We start from the raw sequence: 21,932 nt of genomic DNA, 5'->3' as shown, positions 1-21,932 counted from the left end.
TGGTAGGTTGTAGTATAATAATATTCTGTCGGTGTGTGCGCACCTAGGTTTCATTATCATTGAGGTATAGGACTTTTTATTTTTTTGGAGAAGAGCAGGTAGAGCAACTACTTGATTATATTTCTACATGTTCATACTACATACTCTGAAAATTTTAGAAAATTCGCACGGGGCAGTTTTTTTTTAAATCACATTTTTGTTCCTAAAATGGGGGTTATAGCGCCCTCAACGGGCACTCTCTCCATAGGGCTACATGTAAAGACCAGTTATAGACAAATGGCCCTAAAATAAAACGGCCTCGTTCAATTTTCCTCAAATTTTGCATATGATGTAGATTTAACATCTGGAATGTAATACAGGAGGTGTCGTTGCTGCTCTTCTAAATTCATTTTTAAAATGTCCGCCCCAGACCAAGGTGTGCGTGTTATTTGAAAAGTATTGTGCGTCACAGGTATGAGCGGAATGGGATCACTTGTTTATTTGTTTGTTTTTCTGTTCTTCGTGTGTCTTGGCAAGTAAAGAAATGATAAGTTACACGTTATGCTAAAACTACATCAATGCTCGGGGGTTCTCCCTGGTTGACGGTGTCTCGGTTTTGGGGTACCCTTTCAGCGATTTTGGTATATCGGTGGGTGGCTTTCAGTGGTGATAAAAGTGCCGTTAAAGTCCCGGTTAAAAGTGCCCAATTAGGGCAAATTTTAATACACTGTTTAAACGCTGTTTAGAGGGTAAATTGAACAGCCAGTTGCTTAAAATATTGTTTAAGAATTTAAACAAGTTGTTCATTTATCGTGAAGCATCTGGCTGTTCTGGCTGAAGGTTTCAGTCGCAACGTCGGTTCGTCCGTCAAATATAGGTATGTCTGGTTGACCAGATTTAAATTAAATCTTAATTTCTATATGACGGTTTTAAAACATATATTCGAGGGGCGGTCAAAAAGTTCGTAGAACAAGGTATGCGAATTTTGCATTGTGGTCCATGTATGGCCTCCAGTTTGCGAAACCTATATCAGAATTCTAAGTCCTACCTTCATAATATCAGGTTTGCAGGTGGTCAATGGTGGTGAGCCTTCACTGAAGAGTGGCTCATGGAGCAATAGGAAGACTTCCATTTTGTTGAAATAGAAGGTTTCAATAAAAATTGAGACGGGTGCATTAAGGTATGCAGTGACCATGTTCAAGAGTACTAGTACTCTTTCAAGTACCTTGTTCTACGAACATATTGACCGCCCCTTGTATCTTATTGCTATGTTGACTCTAGGTCAACAAATATCAAAGTATGTAAGGTTTGCTCATGAATTATCTAGACTTTCCTGATATGATATATCATCTTACACGTGTTTGGTTTAAAATAAAACTCAACTTAAAAACACCATGAGTTAGCAGGAAGTAGTTTCCCCTTTTATAACGAACCAAGTCTTGTTATTACCATTTAACATAATGTACCAATCTCTTTCAACTAGGTTTTTACAGATAGAATAACAAGTATTGAATAAGTATTGGAGGATATAATTAAGCAATTCATAAAATAATATCTTCTTTAATAACAGCTTGAAAGGAACTTTATGAGGTTTTTGTATTGCACGAATTTAATATACAGATGATTTTTTAATATTGAATTGGTTTTCAAATATGCAATGCCAAGTTGGTCAGCATAACATGTGACTGGATTATACATACTTCATCAAGTAAATAGTCAAAGGCGTGAGCTATTACAAACATTAGGTTTATTACTGTATAGATAATTATTCAACCCACACTTTTATGTCAAAAAAATTAAACCAATCAATTGTTTGAAATGTTTATTAAAGGATGTCTCCGGCAATCACGTTTAAATTGAAGTCACATTAATGTTGTGTCATAATGTGCAGCATTAGATAGTGCTTCTATTACAAAAACAAATTTACCCCAATATTGTTCAGTGTAGAAATTTTGATTATTTTTCCAAGTGTAAGGATACTTCATTGGCGCAGTATATTACATGTACTAGTTTATTAGTACGTAGTGATTACATTATACACTACTATAGACATGTGGACCTGACACAGTACTATAGAACATGTGGATTTGGCAGCCTTAAGGTTATACGAGGTATTGTTGGTCGAAGCAGCCAAAAATATCGATTTTCATTATCTGAATCAATATATTATTGAAAAATAACACTTTGGTGTTTTGCCAAAGTTCATTCTACAAATCATATACTTTGAAAACCTGCTTAATTTATTGTTGTTAATGAGTTATGTACGTTTTACAAAAGTGTTGTTGTTTTAGCCCTCTTTACAACATAACTAAAGAACTACAGGACCTACAAAAGTATATCTGTGATATTTGAATTCTTCTACACGCTCGCTATGAATTGAGCAATGCAATTTTTGCTAAAGCTCACTACCATTCGAAAGATGCTGTGAACTACATTGTTTGTTGCTGCTTCGACCAACAATACATCGTATTACCTTAATACATTCTGATGTGCAATCGATCAACAAGAGCATTTAATTAAAAGCGTGTCCATTCATTTTATTCAAATTAGCCGCACAAACCACTTTGGGCGCCGCCTTGGAATTACATAGAAGGTTTGTGTGCTTGTGTCACAATTATGTGAAAACAATGGTACCACGTTACACATGACTGCCCTTACACATGACTGTATTGTGGGCACTTATTGATACTCGCCTGTTGTGTAGATATGTAGAACCAATTTAATGGCGGAAGCCCTTTGTTCGAAACAATGGTACCACTTTTATGAATAGGATGCCGGAAAATGTAATCGGCATCAAAGGAACAAAGCATTACGTAATCTATTGCCGCTCTTTTCTATATTCAAACCTCCTTGGTTGTGAGTGTAATAGGGGGAAATCTGTCTCGCACATTTCTTCATTCATTTACTTGTTATGTGTTTTTTATGCTCATGAAACAGTTGTGTCACGGTCTACAGAAAAGCGTGATTTAATGAGCAGGAGACACCTTGTCGCCCATTCTTTCTCGTTATCTATCAGTATCAGTCGTATATAGTTATCATGAATAAATTAAATAAATGTAGAATGATTAATGGTTTTGTCCAGTTTTAAGCATGTTTGTAACGTGCAATTTTATTACCCTTAAATACACAGCATACTTCAATACCTGTGGACCAATGTAAAACTGGTTTAAGAATCCAATCAATTTCTAAAAACAACTTTGTTCACCTCAAAAGCAGACGGAGCTTTTGTGATTGTCCTAAAACAGTCAAATTTCATCAAAGCTAACATATTGCATTTCAGTTGTAGTATTTACGGTATATTTGCTTACAAGAATGAGGTAAACAATGCCAGTATCTTTCTCGTTATATCATATGGATCTTTCGTATAACATTCGAATATTTTAAAAACACATACAATCTGAGATCTGACGCCTCAACGACTTAAGATAAGTATTGAATTACCCCTAGTTCTTATTTAACGTGTTCTAGTACACTGATTGCCACATAAAAATCTAGCATCAATATCTCGTTATTTTTTTTTTTAAAGTGAAGCGGTTGACCTATACAATTAATCATGTTTTTAAAGTTTGAAGAATAGCTATATTTGGTGTGAATTAGATGATTGTAATCACCACCATGAAACACACACTCTAAATAATATGTATTTAATTCACTATTTTAGCCATTATATTACTCTTAAAGGCATATATTGGAATGTCATCTTTCCCTGGGTAAGATCTGACACCAGGCCAGCCCATGGCCAGAGGGTAACATGAGTAGGTTTGTTTCACCTTGAAGGCAAGGATAGTGTTGCTAATATGGGCTAACTTTCCCCTAAGCCATCCAATATGTCATGAATTAGTAGGACTACAACTGGTACCTACTGGTCAGTTTATACTCCTATTTCCACATCTGTTAATTTTATATGTGCCTTTTAAGATTGATTGAAATCGGCAGTGGTCAGTGGCGTACATCACCCCCCCGACACCTAGAGAAGCGGGAAAATGGGGACGAGTACGAGAAGAAAGGGGAAAAAGAGGCCCCCCACGAATCTAATTTCACGCCTTCCTACACCTCAATGGCAGCCATAGCTGGGTCCCGGTTGGCTCCATCCCACCTAAAATGTGAAATGATCGGCCTTAGCGGGGATTTTATACTGCATTCCATCACCCGTGTTGCATGTAGACAAAAGAATGATGAACGTTTATAACACAATGCAATATAACATCGATTTTAAGCGGCTTTAATCCACCCAATTGGGCGGTCACAACACAGTTTGGTGCGGAGAGGACCAGTAGTTATTACCACCACTTGACTCGTTGGATTCGTCTATAGATGGCATATAGATGAGATGGGTTGAAATAAAACAAAGGACGTTCTTTTCTATTGATATTTATAAGTATTTCAAATACTCATATGTAAATGACACCGCCAATTTACTACTACAGACAGAAACTTTTAATTATTGACACCAACAAACTTTGTGGCTGATCTCAGAGCGGAAACATTTTTATACCGTGGAAATGAGATACCGTAAACGTTCGCCTAATGGCGCTATAGAGTACATGGAAATGAGAGAGCGCCATCCCTGTAAAAGCCGACTATTACCACTGATCATTAAGGGTACGTGTAGTTAAATGGTGAAACCTATCGACACATACAATTATGAACAAGATCGAACAAACTTGTTCATGATAATGCGGTAATCATTCACCTGATACGTTGTGGCCCAGTGAGCAGAGCATTAGACTATAGTGCAAGGATAAAGAGAACTTGTGGAGAAGATTGATGGTTCGAATCTCATGCCAGATTATGAAGTCTGTCAATGTTTTTTTTCTGATTTGAGGACATTTTATTCTCTATTTTCTTGATTTTATCTTTAACATTGTTTATATATTTTATAATTTTATTATTTTATCTTGTATGTGTCTTTTTTCATGATTCTTTGTTTTTATCGTTTCATTTTATTGTAACTCAATCCATTCAATCAAATGTTGTAATGAACCTATTTGATTGTATAGGCATTTGTTATGTGTGTGAGACGAATTGTCGCGTCCGACAAGTCTTTCAATTCGCGCGGGTGTCCTTGCCTATGCATCAGAGGTCATAAGAGGTATATCATTTTATTCGAAAGGGGGGGGTCCCAAATATACGGGGGTCATAAAGTATTGGAAAGAATAATAGGAGGGGGTCATAAAATGTTTTATGACCAAAATGTAGGGAGTCACACGATGACCACAGAAAGTGTGTAATTTATTCAAAAAGACTGATTTCAATACAATTTTGGGGTTTGGGATCATACAATTTTGTTGCCGAAATAGGGGTGCGCAATTTTATTGACGGAGACTTTTTGTAAATTTGGGACCCCCTTCCGAAAAAAATGATAGCCCTCTAAGAGGATTCAAAAGATAACCTCTGCCCCAATAATCCCTAGCTATATTTGTTTGAAACTGTTCCACGGAGGATGTATCATAATAGGCTCAGTCTTCAAATGATATAAATAAAATTTAAATGAGTAAACGAACAAACTGAATAGAGGCTGTGCATATGACGTATCATCCCGTAAATATGGCGGACTACTCAAATGCATTCAATAAAAGCATGATTGCATCGACCGCGACAGTTCGTCTCACACACATAATAAAATGCACTACGATCAAATAGGTTGATGACAACATTTGATTGAATGGACTACACTGCGCCATGATTACGGGGAAGAAACCGGTTCAAATCCTTTGTTTGGAGCCAATCGATAAACGCAAGGCCTCTATAGCTATTATTGAATACTGGCTAGGATTCCACAACACAATGAAAACATGTTATAAGGCGCTTTGATGGGCACATAATACCCCAATGGCTTTCCATATTATGTGCAGTCAACAACTATTCAGTATCGAAGCCCGGTATCGAAGTTACGTAATGTTACTATGTCAACGGGATCACGCGCTTAAGTAATGAACCACGATCGAAACAATCAGTACAAAACAAGGCATACCAAAATAGCGTGATCGTAATAATCGCCATACAAACCATCAGAGTCTATGTACAAACCACAAACAGTGCTTGGTTCCGATACAATCACGGAGTTACGTAACTACTTCGTGTCTGATAGTTATATGATCAATGGTCTGATCTACTTGGGATATCCTTTTAAGAAAAGAAAAAATAGCTGATCATTTATAATGCATAAATGAATAAAGTAATGTAGTTACCCAATTTGAAACATTGAGGCCGTTCTATTTTTCAAAGGTCATTTAACTGTTAAATGTAGTGGAATATATCACGCATTGATAGGTAGCAGGTGGTGCAAATTTTGTCAGCGGTTTTTGTTGCCGTTTGTTCGCAGTGCCTATTTATCTAAAAAAAAATAAGAAAATTACAAATTAAATTTTAAAAAATTCACAATATTCGTTCGTAAAATGGGGACAAAATCTAAAAACATTTCTTGACCCTTCTTCACATAAAAGTGGGGGCAGAAATCAAGATTCGAACAAGTACCATTCACCATTCAAGGCGCACCCTCTACCGACTGAGCTAACGGGTCAGACAGACAATATGAAGAAATTACAATGTTATAAAAAGATTTACCCAAATGCGTTACGTATAACGTATGAATCGATTTACAAATTAAGTCCAATCGCACTTTGAGAAAGAATACCTGAAGAAACGCCAAAACATTTGATGCTCTAGCAACTAACCTAGTGACCTAAAGTATTGGGTCATGTCACGATATTTTTTCTGAGGCATTATGTCCAGGTTGCTCAATTTAACATACACGTATCCTTAATGCTGTTGAGATTTTACAAGGATGGCGCTCTCACATTTCTAAGAATCCAAAAGCGCCATTAGGCGAACGTTTACGGTATATCAACATAGTATATATTATATTGTCATTAAAAGACGGCAGTTTAGAATTGTCAAAAGATTTGCTGAAATCTAGTTGAGAAGAAATTTTGATTATGAGGAAAAGCAGAGTGTAAAGTTAAATCTGCCATAGCTAAACTGTAGTGCGCCTAAACAGTATATTGTATGCGCTCGGTCGTATCATTCAGTATCCATGTAGAAATGCAATAAATAAGTTTGCAATGTATAATTACGAACTACCTGGTACCAGTACTTAAATGAATTCAAATTTTTGTTTTAAATTGGTTTTAGAATTTCGACATACCAACGACCATTTTATAACGAACATACCTAAACGCGGGCAATGTTGTTCCGAACTGTTAAACTTAGGTGTGAAAATTAGGCTTCTTTTGTAAGATTTTCGACCCCCCCCGTGATTTTTTTTGGGGTCAACGTTTTTGCTTTTCAAAATAACATGATTTGCTAACGAAAGATATTTCCCAACTTTCTAGAGCACATCATATAGGGCTATTTGTCTTTCGGTTTTGATTGCACCATTTTTCAATTCTGACTACGAATTTTGTCAAATGAACTCGCGAATGTACACATGGATGGATGATTTTGCCAGTCACAATAGAAATATCGATTATTTCTGCTGGTTATATGTGATGTGATCAAGCAAAATCAGTCGGAACTCGGCAATAATGAATTTTCAGTTTCCTATAGGATAGTAAAAAACATTTATAAAGCTGCATTTTGCAGAAAACCCCATTGAAACTGAACAACCAGTTCCAAAGATATGAGCAATTAAGGAGTATAGAAAACAACAGAAAACAAAAGGAAATATCGCCTTTGTTTGGCTATATCTCAAAATCAATATTTCCTGATTTTGCTTGAGCGCATCACAAATGTATTCAAATTTTTGTTTTAAATTGGTTTTAGAATTTCGACATACCAACGGCCTTTTTATAACGAAAATACCAAGAGGCGGGCAATGTTGTTCCGAACTGTTAAACTTTAGGCTTCTAAATTTAGGCTTCTAGTTTAAAATTTTCGATTTCCACAGGTTTCAACAAGTTATCACATAATTTTGTCAAAATCAACTCGCGAATGTACACATGGATGGATGATTTTCAAAGTCACAATAGAAATATCGATTATTTCTACTGGATATATTAGAAGTACTGGTTGGACATTTTGGCAGTCGCAAGAGAAAAAAGTGACCCACACGATGTGGCTTACAGAGGCTGGAAATATCTTTCTAGCGAATTATATTAGTTTGATATTAGTTGCTATTGTGCTGATTTTTATGAAATTGTATCCCTTTATATTTTATCTACTTCACTTTACTGCTGTGTGAAAAATTGTGTTTTGAAATGTGTCAAGTGCAATATTTTATTTTTTTATTGTAATTTTCATGTAATTCAACCTTAGGACTGCGATATGAATAAAATAAATATTACTATCTATCTAACTTGTTTTACATCTATTCCCCATTGATTGTTGTGTCAAATTTACCGGGAATTTACCCTACTTTTAATTCTATCCTTTGCTATTGTGACACGGCTGTAACTCCTTAGATCTATTCTTTGGGTACCTGCTGATCAGTAGGAACAAATTGTCTCCGTTTTTATATCTATAATGAACCAAATATCTAATTTCTAGATACTTTGTATGAGTTGGAATCCATGTTTTCGTATGTGGGGTGGGGTGTCGTGTATAGTTGTATATACTTTATAAATTGGTACGATTTTGATAAGTGACCTTATTAATATACACTAAAATGCATATAATCCTTTAACTTCGAGACAAGGTACATATTTATAGCGAAGGTTCAGAACCAGAAAGCCAGAAGAGCTTTCACAAAGTTGGCTCCTTGCTTTGGTCTTCAAAAATCAATATTTCCTGCTCAATGTCTTTTGTTTTCTATTGAATTTTGTCGTGATTAATGGACTGTATCTTCCATAGTGTCTTGGCGACTTTATGCTCATTTTGTGGGAGCAGGTGATTGTGAGTTGAGGCTTTCTGGCTCTCAACCCTCGATTTATATATTTGTCAATTTGTAGAGTGAGGCTATTAGCTACGTTATGTCGACATTGCAACATTAAATTTATATCAATTACATTGTGTAAATCGTTTGATTACTTTTGAGGTATCTTCTTTCGAGACATAAATCAATATTATGCGACCAAAAAGAATGTGAAAACATTACAAGTCCATTAAACGTTAAACTATGTTAATTTTGAAAAAAAAATTATAAAAGCCTCATCTTTTAAATTGAGATGAATTAATAATTTCATTTGTTTTGATTTTCTTTTTCCACGCGGGTGCGCAAGGCGCACATCAACCCCAGGAATACAAATACACTGTATATCAATTACTTGTCCCTTGTAACACAAGGCTGCGTTTCCGCTAGGTTGCTCCAGATAAGAGTAACTTGAGAGTGTACACAACTTGATCTTTTTTACATCTATCGGTTAAAATTAAGATTATGGTGTAGCTCAAAATAGAATCAAACAGTGCCCAAAATATATCCCATTTGGAATAAAAGTATCCCAAAACTACTTGATCAATTCTCTTGTTTTAAAGTCTGGAATACAGACAATGTATTATTACCAACAATATCACTCAATTTTGGTACACTCACCGGAGCGCTTTCACCGGATCAACCGACGTCTTCAGCGAATGTTATTGCTCTAAAGATTTGTTATTGCTAGTGATGGTGTTGAGACAGCTCCGATGACGTCACAGATGTAGATGACATCAAACAAGAAGATGTTGTGGCTGTTCATGATGCAGTCATGTCTACAGTAGAATTCATCTCGACCTTTGCAGGACTTAACCCCATTAAAAGCTATTAAACCAAGATAACACTCATTGAAAACAGCTCAACTGATTAGCGGATCTTCTCTGGTTGTGCACAAGTGACTGTTTTCATGTGCGATATCGCAATAAAGCTGGTATTCATAGCTTCAGTTGGGTAACCGATTATAAAGGAAACGAAAGGAAACAATGTTATGTGGGCTTTGTTCACGAAATCAGACAATGTCGTGCTTTTTGTAAACCAGCATTCTTGAAAATGAGCAACATAATGATTTTTGACTTAACACGGTTTAGAAATAATTTCTTCATATTTTTGGTGTTATCTGTCGTTTACATGTCCTTCCTAAAACACAAAAGTACGACCCTCTCCAAACACCTAAATTAGCTAAAAATTTAGGACATGTTACAAAACTTTATTTTCTAGAACCTATTTAGAATAATTTAAATGTAGCTTTTACCGGTTTTTTTGTGGCATCCTTCAGAAGTGAGCGGTCCGATACCAATATTTTCGGTCAAATCTCCATTCAAATAACACGGGGAGTTGGCTAGCTATGCCTTGCCCTCACTCATATTTTACAAAAGTACGACCATTTCTGAACATCTAACCTAGCTGTAATTTTAGGTCATGTTAGAGAAATATATTTGCTAGAAGTTTTGGAGAATAAATAAAATATTGGCTGGTTATTTTTCACACAGTGATGTTATCTAGGCAAGTGTCCATTCTCCCAACATACATCATTTGTAGGGGTCACGCGTCAATGGTGAGAGCACTGTGTATTGTGTATAGGAAAACGGACAGTAACTGCAGTATGTGTGACTCAAGCTGAGTGTCGTGAGAACGCTTTTATTTAGAGCGGAGACGGTTGTTACCGATCCTGATGACAGAACAAAGGGGATCAGACATGTGAAGTAGGTGTTACACGAGAGCATGGAGAACCGCTATCAAGACTGAATATTGTTCAGGGCTCTTCCTAAACAAAAAATAACAAAATAAAGACAGCGACAAAAATAGCAGTAAGAAGGGCACTTTTGTCACCTTGCCTTAGGCACTTATTTGGTTCTATAGCACTTTCGGTGCCCTGATAGGTACCGATGGTTATTACTATCGTACCCTGCATGGTGCTTTCGTTTTTTTATTCAAATGAAAAACGATAACACTATGCAAATGTTAATAATTATGCTTAATGAAATTCATAACATCACCAAAAAGAGCCATCGGTACCTAACCGGACACCGACAGTGCTATAGGACCAAATAAGACGTGGTGCCTTACGTGGAAGGCCTCTCGAAACGGTTGCGCATGGCGTTTAACTCATAATACCCTACGCATATTTCCTGTCTCCCCAAAGGACAAAATTAAACAAGAAAATCATTCTGGCGTTGTGTACAACATCCCTTGCAAAGACTATGATGTCCTATAAATTGGTGATCGAAAAGAGGCTAACAGAACATAAACCCAATGCGGCCAGTTGCAAGTCAGCGATCAAGGAACATCATTGACAGGAGCAAGGGGCACCAGATTGACTGGGAAAACGTAAACTGTTTATAGAGCGGGGGTCTAAGGACTTCCCTCGTAGGGTCATGGAAGCAATCCATATCAGAAACTGAAACTGAGAACTAAAAGACCCAGACTGAACCGTGACAAAGGGCTAGACATCGACCCTGTCTGGTACAACCCCATGACACCCCCCGGAACCAATGGGATGTCACAATATCTTCTTATTTGACGTCATCAACATCTGTGACGTCATCGGATGTGTATCAACAACATCACAATCAGCAACGAATCTTCAGAGCAAGAACATCCACTGGAGGCGCCGGTTCACCCGGTGAAAGCGCTCCGGTGAGTGTACCAAAATTGAGTAGCGTTGAAGTATAATTTTGCTTTCTTTGACTGAATTTGTTATTCTGATTAAAGGAGATATTCCAAAGGGTGTTCCCATCCCCCATGAAATAATTTTGAAATGTAAACGAAGGTAAATAATCAAATAAAATTACTCTGGGCACATCACCAGTTGAATTTGCGGACACTTTAATATGAATTGTTCAGAGTGCCCAGTGCTGTGACGCTGGCATTGAGTTCAGAATGGCATTTCAACATGATTTCGTCCCAAGTTCATTTAAAACGCCTAAACATGTCACGAACTCATACAATATTTACCAAATAAACAATTTATGGCGTTACATGGATATGCGAAGTACATGTAACAAGTATGAGAATGACACACGAGAGTCAGCAGTAACATGTCGATTGCTCAGTCCCAGAAGTGGGTAAGTGCAATAGCTGCCATGTGTAGCTGCCATGTGTAGATAAGTACAATATACTGTGTATAAATTTCCAAAGGCTCACAGGGCAGCTATTGCACTTATGCCACTTGTGACACTGAGCTGTCGATACATGCCTCGTACGTGTTATTAACATGAATCAAGTGATGTATTTCAGGAATTGGAGAATGAAGACACAATGTCGAAATGTCATTTCATAATCCTGACCTACTCTATATTTTGAAAGCACAATAACCATAATATCAAACTCCAGTTTCCCTCGCTATGTCACTCAATTAATACTATGTGTTAGGGACGGGGTGGGGATGAGTGTATTGGTCAGTTCGGTTATATCTATTTAATGCGCTTTTACAAATACGCACGTGACCCATGGGCACGACATATCAAGACCAGCAAGGGTAACCAAATCATCATGCATTGACCACTATACAGAAATGTATAGGAACTCCGTAGATAAATATCATCAAATTTAAGTATTAATTGAATTGCAAAATTATTACACATTTTGCGATTCCGAATTTGTAATATGTTATCAAAAACAACGTGTTGAAAGTATTTGATGTCGGAAAAAATATTCAACGACGGAAACGTTTACAATATAATCACAAAGTTGAACAAAATAGACCATTTTGATGCACAACAGTCTCTTGTTGTTCCGCCTTTCAAATGTATAGAAAGACCACTCGCTATGCAGAAGGTCACTTCGAGACTTGCTGTCTTTAAGGGATGGGTTTATATGTGTGTAAATGGAGGAGAAATGGGAGGATTTTGGCATGTTTGCTGTGATTGTTTGCCTAGCAATATTGATCACAAGTACACAATTGATGGTGCATATCAAGGACCAAACTCTATAGTTTTATATTTGAGCACGATCACGTCTGTAAGGTCATGGGAAATTATGTAAATCGGCTTTTATATTTGATGTTGCATATCGGCTCACGCACTTTTTTTTTTTACCCAGTATTTCACAAAGTCCCTGTACTCTGATGACCCTATGACTTTTTGCTGGTATGTTGAGCACTTTAAACAATTAATTATAGTACTTACCTCCTACTTTAGGAACATGCATATGCCTTAATGTATGTCGACCATGTCAACAACCCAGTGTAGTTTTACATGGTTGGAAAAGTCTATTTCCTTTCGCTATTTTGCCAATCATAATTCATAAATTGTCCAACTTTTTGACAAAAAGAGTTTTGCAACTATTCCGCCAGCAAGGAAACACAATTTTATGTGTATCCAGTGCGTCCTTTACGTTTAAATAGTTCAGTTTATTGTCAAGTTGTGCCTCTATACGCCATATTTACGGAATTGATGATACGAGGTGATACGGAATTTTTGAACCCAAATTTCTTGAAATATACATTACCTTTTTAACTTCTCGCCACGAAATTGGATTCATAAGAAGGTCAAATACAAGCCTTCCATTATGGCTGGTATCATCATCTCGATTGGTGCCTTGTGTTAGTATTATTCCATATTTTGCTGGTAGAAGTTCAATGAAACCCTCCATAATTCACGACTACTGTCACTTGTGTTATAAACTCGATGTGTTTACTATATTGTCGCTCGGGTCCGCGACTAATCGCAGGGACCGGTCTATCATTAGCTATTCTATACACTTTTCAATAGCCTTATTGTGATGTGTGGGAGTTTTAAAAGCCGAGCCATGAACAAAATATAATGCGAGCACCCAGGGGGCATCAACTTTAGAGGTGACGGTATGTGCCTGTCAATATATGCCCTCTTTTGAAGCCGACTATACCCGATGACCAGGCACCTTCAGTTTTCAACCTATTATACCCAATGACCCCTTTTTTTTTTTGTTTGTACATAATGACCTTTGTTTTTTTTAAAAAAAACCCAACGTTTTGTACTGATATGCGCCTACTTCGCGACGCTTGTAGGCACATATAGGCCTACCCATCAATTCTAAAGTTGAGTGCCCCGGGGCGAGCGCATACTGCGGGCCAATGAACAATGAGATAGTGGCTTTTCTGATATAGCTTTGAGGAACTGTTGAAGTATAAATCAGCCAACGAGTAGGTGTGTCCAAATTGCACATCTTGAATTGAGACCAAGACATGCTGTTATTTCCATTGTTATACCATTCCGCTTGGTTTATTACCTACCATTGCCTACGAGATGCAGTTCTAAGGTGACAGAGGGACAGGTCTGCAATTCGATTCCACAACCATTTATACCTTTCATCTGTTTTATTGTATTATCGTGCGAATTGCTCCGTGGTACCTTACGGGTACCTGAATTTTATTTGAATGAAGGTGACTCTGTCATGCTCGACGTCATATTGCATAATTTCTATACATATGCAATAAACCAACCAGAACAGTATAACAATTGGAATAATAGGCAGTTCTAAGATGGTTAAGAAGAATATAACGTCACAATTCTGTATTATTATTCAAGGTTGTAACGTGTGTCTATGCTGTCATGTAGGCCTACCTGGCAACAGACACGCCCCCGGTACAAACATATGAAATTTGTAGAAAAGCGTGATTATGACAAAAAACATTAAAAAATGATACTTTGAGGTATTGTTTTTTTAATTTTTGTATGGCAGATCATACATACACATGTGCTGAGGTCAAAAAGGTAAAAATTTTGTTTTTGACCCCTGACTCACCTGTCATTCCAAACAACCCCTTAAGCTGTTATGGCAGCGCGGTGGTGGTCACATGTGTATTTATAAAAGCGCATTTATATATATATAACCGAAGTACACTGTTGGTTGTTGGGTGTATGAGAGGATGCATGGCGGATGGGTGTGCGATGGGATGAGCGGGTATGTTTGTGTGTGTACAACAATCTTTACATTATTGTTTTGTGAAAGTTATCACAACGTTCTAAATGTTTTTGCTATCATTAATCAATGAATATTTGTAATCCAATATGATCATGTAGTTTCTATTCCAAAAAGTTGATGTATCTGTTTTAGCTGATAACGAAATTAAACTTGAATTTGAATTTGAAATTGTAATCTAATTTACTGGACTTAATTTTTTACATATCCTATCCCGGATGCGTAATTTCTGAATTTCTGTCGGCAAATGTTCGTTGACAACTACTTCATAGGTCAACAAACCTTTGCCGCTAGAAATTCAGTCGGCCTGATGATACATCCGGGATGCGTGTTTATTGTATGCAAGCATATGGGCCACAATACACTAAACATAACCCTAAACCCCCACCCTAAATCTTAACCTTAGCCTGATGGATGAAATATGCGAAATATTGCCAACATAAAAAGTAAGTCCAGTAGATAAGATTATAGCTCAAATTCAAAGTTATTACTACCTGGATGAATGATAATCTTCTCAATCGAAATTGAAATGGTTTTTTAAAGATCTAGACTTTGATTCTGAAGACAGTACAGATACATTTTTTAGATTCAATGCAATTCTAATAATGTAAATCCATGTATATTTACGTCAACTGATTTAAATTTTAATTGTTTTTTTGTTATAGAATTGGACGCTGAGAATGATGCTGAAGACGACACATTTGAACAATACAGAACTCAAAAACGATATACACCCCGTAAACGACTTTCCGATGAGGTTTTTGAACAAGATGCCTGGGATTTATTAGCTCAAAACGATTTACCCCACGAACTGCCGAAGACCTCAACCAACAAGATAACTCATGGGATTTATACACTGCTAATAAGAGATTCACTCCCCGTAAACGATTATCCGATGATGCTACTTGGAATTTATTCGCTCAAAAGCGATTCACACCCCGAAAACGGTTATCAGATGACACAAGCGATGACAATTTATGGAACCAGTTTGCAGCTGAGAGTAGGCTAAAACGATACACTCCCCGTAAACGTTTATCCGATGATGATTTCCAAGAAGATGCAATGGACTTATTAACAGAGAAACGGTTCACTCCTAGAATGGCCAAACGGTTGCTCGATGAGTTAAATCAACAAGATGGTGCCGTATTGGAGCCGTTGGTATCGACACAAAAGCGATATACACCTCGAAAAAGACTCTCAAATACGTTAAAACAACAGGATAATACCTGGAATCAAGAAATACTGGAAGAAAAACGGTATACGCCACGTCGAGAAGAATAATAGTAGTTTGATCTACAGACTTTAGAATTATTAAATTGATAAGTAGGCCCTAGTGATTTAAAGCGAAATCATTTTGTATAGATAGGTTTCTTTCTAAAGAAGTTTGAAACGCCTATTATCACAAAAAATTATATGTAAACCAATTGTATCATGTATAAAAAGAGAACTCCCTAATTTTTATGTAAACGTTTTGAAAAATATTTCTGTAAATAATGTTACACGATTTGTGTACCTTATGTTTTAATGGTTTATGTAATTATTTAGGAGTTCTGTTTTTGCATTTAGGATTATGTAAGATTTTTTTTCCTTGTTATAGAGAAAGATAAAAGAAATAAGCAAAAATTTGTATGGGCTTTTAAAGTAATTAACAGGCCTTGCCGTTTGTGTCGAGCGATCGCTCTCGCTCGTCACCGCTCGCCCAAACTCAATTTCTAGTGAGCGATTTTCCACTCGCCATATAGACACTAAATATTGCTCGCCCAAAATTGAATCCAATATCAATTTACATTCAAGTTTCAGCACTTTCAATGTATTCGATTAATCATAATGAATCAGCCTTAATCCCTGAATACGAAAGAGAGGGTGTCAACAGTCCGTAATTGTTTCATATTAGAGACATTGCGATTTCCAAACGCACAAAATGTGTCCATTTCACAATCTGTTAAAGACAGTCAAAGATAATGAACATACGAAGGAAAGTCTAATTATTATTATGATCCGTTTTGTTTGTAACAAATCATTATAATAAAGGTACAGCGATGTGTTAAAAATGGACTAGATTTAAAAGCAATATTCATACGCAGAGATTGGCCATTGAAATGTGTGTGATACTTTGCGTACAAAAAAAAACATTGCGATTCCCCATTTTGGATTTCAACGTAGAATAAAACGCAGATGCTACGTTGAAGTATGCTGATTTTACCTCATGTCTAAGTCCATGCAACGCGCCAAATTTTCAGGACGAAAAAGTCTCATTTTGAAAGTAAAGTCATGATGTATGGATGTAGTGATCTTTAATCTACCAAAATATATGTTTTGGGGCAACTACAATATTTGGGGAGCACAAAAAAACACAATTAAGTTTAATCAGCATGTAGGTCAAAATTTTAGTCAAAATCAAAAGCGGTCTGTTTGAATTAGGCAGAGACTCAGCTTACTGTTATTTTTTCAATCACTATGCCCTCTATCGACCTAGATTAGATTAGATCAAATATTATAGTCTTTATTCCAGCTGACTTGTTCTCCTTCGTGACAAATGAGCACGATCCAGTTTGGAACCGAGACTAGCAATATTTAACAGCGAAATAACGTACGTGAAAACGTACGTTCCACGTGCTGCGTTTGGAACATCGCAATCTCTCTATTATGACAATCCTGTACGCCAACTGTGTTGTGAACATATGTGATGCGATCAAGCAAAATCAGTCGGAACTCGGAAATATTGATTTTGAGATATAGCCAAGCAAAGGAACTATTTCCTTTTTGTTTCCTGTTGTTTTGGGAACTCTTTAATTGCTCATGAACTGCTTTTTTCAATTTCAATGGGGTTTTCTGCAACATCCAGCTTTGTAAATGCGTTTTACTATCATGTAAGAAACTGAAAATATAATATTTCCGAGTTCCTATCCGACTGATTTTGCTTGATCGCATCACATATCTGTGCGCGATAGTGTGGATTAATAAAATCTCCGATTTTGTCCCAAACACAACATCTAAAACCTTGATTTTTGCGAATCATTTAGGGCGTACTCCTCATAAAATGTTACAATAATATATTACAGTAATATATTACAAGGCTAATTATATGAATATTTAAAAAATATATTAATAATGAATATTATTTAAAATGGTCTCTTGTATTGTTTTTAAAAGTTTTTAAGAGAATGCTGACGTGTATTGAAAGACGTAGAGTAAGAGATTTGACTGATCCTGCATGTATGGGACACACTGGTACGATTGTCCATAAAACTATTAAGCGTGTTATTAGAGAGCTGATGGAGAGTATTGCTGTACATTCATACATTCTTAGACAATGATAACCAATCAGAGCAAACGTTAGAAAAATGCTAGGATATTGTATAATATGAAATAAATACTACTACGCGCAGTGCTTTCGCATACGTTCGCGTCGCGTAGGATTGATTCGTTTTTCTGGCGGGTTGATGTATTTGTATATTTGCTCGTATTTCAAACATTTTTAGTGACTCTTGTTATAAGAATAGCAGATATCATGTTTTTTCCCTCTTGATATGAAATAGGTTAATAAATGCGTATTACATGTTGCCCGAGAAATTGTACAAAATAATGCACTTGTACTGGGATGTTGCCGTGTCTAAATCACTCCCTCAGGGGCGCCAAATCGACCAATTCGGTGCCCCCTAGACCAATTCTACGCCTCCTCCAATCTGTTAAAGTCAAACTTTTCGCCCGCTTCGAGTGCATTTCAACATAAATATCCATTTCAAAGACGAAGACCGAAAATTGCTTATAACAAAATTAGTAGTATCAGTGCAAATTGTCGCAGGCCACTGGTATGTGTACATTATTTTGTATATAACCCAACGAGTAATACGCAGTTTATTTATTTGTAAGTATAGCTAACCATTTCCTTGAACAAACACAGAGACTTGCAGTCTGCCCATAAGAGAGCTCAAGAGAGTCATTTGACCACTGTGGCAGTAAATCATTTTCATACACCATTTAACATTATACAGTTACTTAACCATGCTTAATTTACTCATAACGTTGTAACCTGAACCATTGTATAGTGTATTGTATTATAAGTTCCATTCTTCTTTAGAAAGATCCTATGAATCTTATCTTTTTTTAAAACATTTTGCATGTGCGAGTTAATGTGATATTTTTTAGAAAGGTTGGCACCATTCAAACTATACTATTCATTCAGTTCCATACACTCTTAGATAGAGAGAACCTATCAGAGCAAATGTAAGAATATCCCAGCAAACACAAAACGTTTTCGACATCATTCGTAAAAGGTTATAAAAGGTTGTCAGAAAATGTTTAAACGTCGGGTTATATAAAGGGTACATTAATGGTATAAAACGTTTTCATAACATTACATAACATTTGTTGGTAATTTACTGCACAGCAAACACAAATGTTTTACAGAAAACATTTAAATGTCGGGTTATATAAAGGGTATAAAAACGTTTTAATAACATTCCAAAAACATTTTTGAAAACTTGGTACAAATCATCCTAAACAGAATGTTATTTTGGGGTTGAAAAATATTTTGCAAAAAATGTTTGCCCAAAATATTTACAAAAACGTTTTTAAAATGTTTTCACGACCTTTATATAACCAGACATTTAAATGTTATTAAAATGTTTTGTAAAAACATTTTAAGAACATTTCTGTGTTTGCTGGGTGCAAATATTTTAACATAATGTTATTTATATGTTCACAAAATATTTGGCCAAAAATGTTTGCAAAAGTAGTTTACAATGACATTTCGAAAACATTAAAAAAAATATTGTTGTAGTGTGTTTTCATACAAAACAGTTTAAAACGATTTCATGACCTTTATATAACCCGACATTTTAATGTTATTAAAACGTTTTTACCTAAACCAAAACCCAAATGTAACTTATTTAAAACGTTTTAAGAACGTTTTTGTGTTTGCTGGGATGCCAGGAATGCATTGATTTTGTGTAATCCACGGGCGCGCATTCCGCGCACTACGCGTTCATTTTTCTTGCGGATTGCAATATTTTAGTGACAATTTTGTTATATCACGGGATATGAAATAGGTTAATAAATGCGTATTACTTGTTGCTCGAGAAATTATACAAAATAGTGCACTTGAACTGCCTGCTGAGATGTTGATGTGTCTATTAATTTATTAACCTATAAATGGTATCTATGGACTTCCATAGCTTTAACAACGTAAAACTATTTTATGAAATCCATGTAAAAGTTCCGAAAAAGTAAAATTCTGGTATAAATTATCAACACCGATTATGGAATCCTGGATTAAAAACTTTTACGATCGGAATTAAGAGAGTCCATATTTCATGTGCTAGTTGCAAATAAAGCAGGCTTTCAATACATTGGGCTCTCTAAATACAGTATGCACAATAAATAAGGTACCATGACTCTATAGCCAAAGTGAGGGTGCATTTCAAAAATCACGTTGAAGACAACTTTTTTATAATTTGAGATCTCATGAGTGGGCATATATGGTTTCACCTGGTTTTAGTTTCATAACTTGCCGCATTTGATTTTTGAAATCTACCTTCACTTTGGCTGTAGGGTCATTTTCAAAAATTGGTACCTTACTTATTGTACAGACTGTATGTACAGTTGTACACGCACACAAGTCATGTAGTCCGAAATGAGTTTTGGCATCATCTTGTAAGGCGGCAATGCCATGATATTTTTTTATGAAGTTTAAAATTAGTCAATGAATATAAATCACAAACTCGTTATGCTGAGATTTGAATCTTTGTAGAATAATAATCTTTAAAGAAACTCGAAAATAATTGAGTGGTTCAATATAAAACAGTACATGGACTTTTGTAAGCGAGTTTGTAATTACAAATTTACTTTCTAAAATATTGATTTCATAACTTTACGAAGTTATTTTAGAGATTCAATTATGTTTCACCGTTGTTCTTTACCATCAACGCTACTGTATAAGTGTGGATTCATCACCGATTACCAACGGTTGGCTCCTGTACATATGTGTAGGGAGAGTCTTTAAAATCCATGGTATTTCATATTTGCGTGGATGACCTTTGGTGACCTTTACCATTTCTAAACAGCGCCCTCTGTTTCAACACAAATGTGATATGTGCCACTTTTATACTGAGCCACTCAATTTTGATGATAAAATTAAAATTTAAACCATTATCTATCTTTATATGTTACTTATTTGAAAAGTATGGTGTTTATGTGCAAATAATAATCACAACTACAAAAAACATTACAGCTACAATAGCAGTAGGGGTGTGACGTAAAGTATCATTATTAGGAGATTGTGATTTCTTGCTAATTAATCAATTAGTATGCGTAGAAATCTGTTTTCATCCTATATGCTCCAACTCGTCTGCTTCGATCAACTGACGACGCCATCCGTTTCACTTGCCGTTTCCTACGGCCAGCAACTTAGTTTTTGGTATAAAAACCACAGTTGGCCATGAAATGGTCTGTTTCCAACAGATCTGCATAATCCACTGATGTTTTCAAGAATCAGATGAAAACTATATATTTTTGTATTTTTGTCAATTTGTAAAGGCTATGGATCAGCTGTGTGTATAGCGTCTCTAAATGCCTGTTTGCGTTATTGATAATTAGCATTACCCGTCGTAATAAATCTCAATCTCTTAATTATGTAATTTTCTTTATTTATATATAACTAACATGTGAATAGTTTGAGATTTGACATGAATTCAGCAAAACACTTTAGAGCAACAAGTCAAATGAAACTTTACAGGGCAATGTGTCTGAATGATTCAAAATATCCCATGCCATGAATGCGTGATTTGAAAAGGTCTCATTTCAATTCCCCCTCCTTGTTACGTTTACCATGTTTGCAGGTGTAAATGGAAATGAAATAAGCAACAGAGGAACTATAGCTGTAGTGTTCACATCCAAGTTTAATGTTTACAATGTTTTATTCTTATGTACCAGAAGAATCCCACATGAATAATGAATATGTAAGATTATCTTGACTCTGAGTTTGTGTGTAAAACGTATAAGCTTAATCTCTGATATTCCCTTTAATTGAAACGATTAGATATCTGTCTGTGTAGACGGTAATGGTACTTGTGATGTCAATTTGCTGTCATTTTGATATCAGTATGTGACCAATCAAAATGCTTGAATCTTTGAATCAAACTCACGTCACGAATACGAACGAAAAATTATTTTCTCTTTAATGTTTGAATTAAACAAAATA

At 35.9% G+C, this 21,932-nt stretch overlaps 1 long non-coding RNA gene across 1 annotated transcript in view; it reads left to right on the top strand.

The window, feature by feature from the left end:
* Positions 1 to 19,239, top strand: part of LOC140161382 (uncharacterized) — a 96,514-nt gene extending 77,275 nt beyond the window's left edge. Inside the window, exon 4 of the long non-coding RNA XR_011860093.1 lies at positions 15,397 to 19,239. This is a non-coding gene — a long non-coding RNA (uncharacterized lncRNA). The remainder of the gene's footprint in view (positions 1 to 15,396) is intronic.
* The last annotated feature ends 2,693 nt before the right edge of the window (positions 19,240 to 21,932 follow it).

The sequence above is a fragment of the Amphiura filiformis genome, chromosome 9 (genome assembly GCF_039555335.1).
Source record: "Amphiura filiformis chromosome 9, Afil_fr2py, whole genome shotgun sequence".
In the NCBI taxonomy this organism is placed as follows: domain Eukaryota; kingdom Metazoa; phylum Echinodermata; class Ophiuroidea; order Amphilepidida; family Amphiuridae; genus Amphiura; species Amphiura filiformis.
Note: the sequence above shows the minus strand (reverse complement) of the source record. Positions and strands in the feature narration are given on the sequence as shown.